Source organism: Trichechus manatus, unplaced genomic scaffold (assembly GCF_000243295.1).
Source record: "Trichechus manatus latirostris isolate Lorelei unplaced genomic scaffold, TriManLat1.0 scaffold00035, whole genome shotgun sequence".
Classification (NCBI taxonomy): Eukaryota; Metazoa; Chordata; class Mammalia; order Sirenia; family Trichechidae; genus Trichechus; species Trichechus manatus.
The window spans coordinates 629,776-635,545 of NW_004443971.1; the positions used below are offsets into that span (position 1 = coordinate 629,776).

The following is a 5,770-nucleotide window of genomic DNA, read 5'->3' on the forward strand; positions in this document are numbered from 1 at the left end:
GGGGTCTCCATGAGTTGGAATCTACTTGACAGCAGCTATATTTTTTAATATATACATATATACATGTATCTATGTATGTATGTTTATATATACACACATATCACATATATGTACATATATATACATATATACACATATATAATTCTGTTGACATCAACAATTGTTTCTGCATAATAAAATACATTACAAGTTATATCAATATAATGTAAGAATTAAATCATTGAATAGAATCATATTAAAAAATAATATTCCCCTGAATGAGTAAGAATATATAAATCAATGGAAAGCTGGAATTCAGTGAAAAGTCATATGTCGGTTCCACAGTTTCTTCATAGCTGCTCTCATTTCTTCATTCCTCAATGTGTAGATAAGTGGGTTCAAGAATGGAGTAAAAATGGTGTAATACACTGACAGGAGCTTATCCACAGAGAAGCTACTGACAGGCCACAGCTAAAAATGCAGGGTCCAAAAAAGAGTGTGATCACCATGATGTGTGTAGAGCAAGAAGACAGTGCTTTGGATACCCCTCCAGTTGCATGCTGTCGGATAGTGATGAGGATAATGGTGTAGGAAATCAAGAGGAGCAGAAAACAGCTCATGGGAAGCAACCCACTGTTTGAGATCGTAAGTATACCCAAGACATAAGTGTCCATGCAGGCAACCTTGATCACCACAGGGAGGTCACAGAAGAAGCTGTCCACTTCATTGGGACCACAGTAAGGTAAGTTCACAGTAAAGCCTGTCTGACTGATGGAATGCACAAATCCAGTGGCCCATGAAACTAACACCAATCCAATGCAAGTCCTCCAGCTCATCACGGTCACGTAATGCAAGGGTTTGCATATGGCCACATGCCTGTCATAGGCCATGGAAACTAGCAGCACCATCTCAGCACCACCAATAAAGTGCAAGAAGAAGATCTGAGCCATTCATCTCCCAAAGGAGATGAGCTTTTGATCACTAAGGAAGTCCCTGATCATCTTGGGGGTGGAAAATGAGGCCAGACACATGTCCAGAAAAGATAAGTTCCCCAGCAGGAAGTACAGGGGGGAAGAGTGCAAGCGGGGGTTAGAAATGACAGTAACCACAATAAAGAGGTTACCTAGTACAATGGCCACATACAGCCCAGAGAGGAATATAAAGAAAAAAATTTGGAGATGTCATGAAGTGCAGAGTCCATGCAACACAAATTCTGACACCAAGGAATAATTCTGTAGGTCCATTGTTTCAGGTCTCAGATTTAGTTTTGAATCTATAATAAAGAAAAGAGATGCGAGTGAAAATGCCTGCTAACTACCAGGCACATAGAAAGTGATCAACTAAGTATTAATTTGAACATACTCTTAATTTGTAAGAGATACAAATTATACACTATATAGAAGATTATAAACAAGTTCCTACCCACACTTATATTTATCTTTTTTAGACTTCAGTGTTTCCTTAGGGGAATTTGGACTTCTGCGAGACTCCAGCATAGGGGAGAGTTGTGGGAACATTTTTTTTCTCTCATTTATGACCACTGTCCATGGGGAAAGGTGGAATCAACTAAGTGCAGAGTGTGAACTAAAAGTCTTTAGGAAGTTTGAGAATGTGAAGATTTTCTGAGAGGTATGTTCTCCCCATCAGTGTCAATATCATTGCCATTGGGTAATTGCTTTTAAACATCAGACCTATGAATTGAAATTAAAGCTTAAAAAAATGTCTTCATGAAAAACAAAGACATTTGCATATAGATATCAAGCTTCTCTCTCTATCATCCCTCTGCATTTACCCACACAAACACAAAACAAAATCAACAAAGGCATTTTGGTGGGCGGCTATATCTATGTATCTAAACACCAATCAACATATGTCTCACTCCTGAAGCCAATAGAGGAAGTAAATTTATTTCCCTGTTGATGAAATTTAAAGGATGAAATACTCCTTTAAGCTTAAAAACTATATTCTGGATATAAAACCATTTGGGGTGATCATGGGCCCAAGTTATGTCTGTTGTTTAGTTATTGTATGGGAGTGTAGTTGTTATGTTATATGTGAATTATACAGTGGTATTTGTCATATTCTCCCATAATGTCTTTGGGAAAATTTAACCTAAATAATAGTACACTTAGCTAAAGTTTTAATCTAAAGAGTTAACTATGCCATCAACAAGGACAGCCTCTAATTGTAGACCAGAGGACCCTTCCCTTAACCTAGTCCTGTTCGAAAATATTTATCAACAACTTGGGTAAAGACATGATTAGCAAATTTACAGATGACACAAATTTGACAGAACTTACAGAATATTTCAAAGACTGGAAATATGGGCTGCAATCTGCAAATCCCATATATATAGAGAGAGAGACAGAGAGAGAAAGAAGAGTATAGACTAATACCAGCCTCACAAGGATGTAGAGTATGATTAACATATTTATTTATAATTTTTGCACTTTTTATTAATATAATTATGTTTTTACTTTCACAAATTAAAAATAAAAGCTTTTCTCAAAAAAGAAAAAAATTTAATGATGTAATTTGTTGTAATACTTATGATTAAATAGATCATAAGGAAGAGCTTGTTCAGAATAATCATGTCTTAGTTTCCAGTTAAAGTTCAGCTCAAGATATTGCTTCCTAAAGAGCAATACAGTTGAGGTTTCTTCCATGTTAAGCCTCCTTGGAATCTTATTCTTTTGTTGTTGTTTTAAAAACTTTATTAAGCTATAATTTACTTACCATAAAATTTAAGTGTATTCAAAGTGGAAAATTCAATGAGTTTTAGTAAATTTACCGTGGTACAACCATCCCTGTACTTGGCTTTGTAATCGACAATCTCAGTTCTTTCCAGGGCTACTTCTGGCAGTAGTCAGACTGTCTTCTCCTTCCTTACTCATTTATTCACTCACACACTCAAATCATTTGGATCATATTTATATAATACCAACACAGTTTTTCATCTCATTTAATATTCCACCTCACTAATTCAATTAATACAAAGGAACATAAATAAATTAAAGTAGGTTTTATGCAGTTCTCCCAATCCAACAGTTTTTCTTAATTGTTACTCTTGTGTGTGTGTATGTGTGCATTTTGAATCAATTGGGTTTGAGACTAAAAAGTCACTAATCTATTTCATTTATAGATTCATTATTCATAAACTGACTCCTTCTTAAAGGATTTTATGATGATTTTGAATGAAAGAATATTTTTTAGGACTTCTGAACAAGTGCCAGAGCAATAGTTTATGGGAGAGAGAATGATTCCACAATTACACAAGAATTATTAATAAATTCAACATTTCATTAAAAATGTTCTCTGAGCCTCCAGATGAGTAGGATGACATATATCATCAGTTTATCATGAGAAATAAATTGGTGTTTCACTCTCATCACTGAGAGGAAGCTACTGTATGAATATTTCTTTATAAAGGGCATTGAATGCAATTCTTCATGAGCAATTCTATAAAAAATGCAGAAATGTCCTTCACATGAGCCTGGTTTACATTGGCCCTTTATAAAATTTAAGAATGTAATATGAAATAATAGTTTTATAGGGCTTCTACTGGGAACTAAAGTAACACTCAGATCTGAAACATTGTAATGATGTGAACTTGATATGATATAATTTTAAAATCTGGAGAAATTAAAGATTAGCATATTCATTTTAGTCCATTCAAATAGCACCCATTTCAACCAAACTTTTTCAGGGTAATGAGTACTCAAAATTCCTTTTGCTCCTTTTGAATTTTTATAAATGCATTATATTAAAACTTTTAATTATAGCATTTAATTTTTTTTAATCAGAAGCTAAAAGTCTCTTTGTTAGCAAAATGGATATAATCACAATTCAGAATCTCCTCACAAGTTTACTTAGATTCTCCTGACATCCATCTTAACATACATATTAAAAAATAAAACAGAACAAACAAACCAAAAAAAACCATTGCTGTTAGTGGAGTCGATTCTGACTAATAGTGACCCTATAGGACAGAGTTGAACTGCTCCCCAGGGGTTTCCAAGGCTGTCATCTTTACAGAAGCAGACTGCCACATCTTTCTCCTGAGGAGTGGCTGGTGGGTTTGAACCACTCGTTGAAGTTTCAGTTAACAGCCAAGTGTTAACCACTGTGCCCCCAAGCCTCCTTAATATATATATTACAAGCATAAAAAGCTGTACTTTCATTGGTATTCTTTCCCTCTTTGTGGCTATGAAAAATTTCATATGTAAATATAAAACATAATTGCATTTAAATTAGTGTTTTATAGAGATTAAGTGAATACGAAAGTTGAAATAGTCAAATGAAAACTCAGGAAAAAAATGAAGGCACTTTTCCTATTGAGTCAAAGATGATCTAAAATTAGATTGTGGAGATGTGGTACAACTTTAAATATACTGAAAATCAGGGTATGGAAATTGTACTCAATACAGCTCTTTTAAAAATAGATGTTCAAAGTAATGGAATAAAATAGACTCAAATGAGTTTCCAATTTGAGGGAACTTTCTACGATTCACAAAGGCTTTTTAAAAATTAGTAAACAAGTGTTAAATTTGTAATCAGAAAAAATAAGGTTGATTCTGTAAACAAACAACTGCTACTTTTAAATGAAAAAACAAATACAACCTAGGATGATAAAATTTAATTTTAACTGACTACTTACTATGATTTACTCCAATGATTTAATATACAAGATAATAGAGTAAATTAGTCTCTATTTGCCTTGTATCTTCAGACACACTCTCTAAATATACTTATATATCAAAAGCTCTTTACTAACCTGAGATTAAGCACTCGGTACTGACACTGCAAATTCCCCAACTTGTATTTCAAATCTACCATACCCGAAGGGACCTTTTGAAAACATGCATCTTTTTATTCCAGAGATGACTTAATCATCTATTTCATCTGCCTTTTAAAAATTAATTCAGGAAAAGCATCATTTTAAGAAGCTAGAGAACTTCAGATATTTGAGTTGTTCTTGGACTTCAGATATAAATATCTATATCTCTCTCATCAAATTAAGAATCCCTTAATGATGGGCCATTCACGGCCATCTGCTGTAATGGAAGCTGGGGAATAAACCATTTTAGGATAGAAATTTGTGGTAATGAATCATGGTTATTTCCCCAGGTGACAAAGGCAGAAAAATTCAAAGATCTGTCAGATTATACAAATAAATGTAGCTGCAATTATGTTAATATTCAAGCAGAATAATACATACCGTTATCCAGTTGATAGAGCATAAAATACATTTTTTCTTTTAAATAATCAAGTTAACAAGTCACGTGGTAAACATATACCGAAAACTGCATATTATATATTTTATGTAACTTTCATGTGGTACAACACTTTGTAGAAGGCCTATACCTACCAGAAGCATCAGATTTACATGTGTCAAAATATTTGCAATTCTAGACTCATGGATGATGAAATCTCTCAATTCTAGGCTACTTTATACCTCGTTTATAATTGTTAGCCAACTTACTTTTCCAAAGTATTTGAGGTTAATGCAGGCTTCTTCTGTCAATGGGTCTAGGCTGATTAACAAATACCCTAGACCTTGCTAATGAATGATAATCACATTTGTAACTATTCACATGACATTTAATTCCATATGAGATGGCTAAGCACAACCAAACACATAAGAGATTTTACTGCCAAGACAGGCTCTTAGTGTAGCAAAAAGTGTCAGTTCCTGCATCGGTGTTAGATAATTGGTTTCACCTGAAATGAGTCACAAAACCTTTCCAAGTTTCCGTTTCCCTGTTTACAACACACAGACAATAACTAAAAA

The 5,770-nt window shown here is 33.8% G+C and overlaps 1 pseudogene; it reads right to left on the reverse strand.

Annotated features, from left to right (window-relative positions):
• Window positions 1-294: 294 nt before the first annotated feature.
• On the reverse strand, window positions 295-1,306 carry LOC101353996 (olfactory receptor 4K14-like; annotated as a pseudogene).
• Window positions 1,307-5,770: the final 4,464 nt, after the last annotated feature.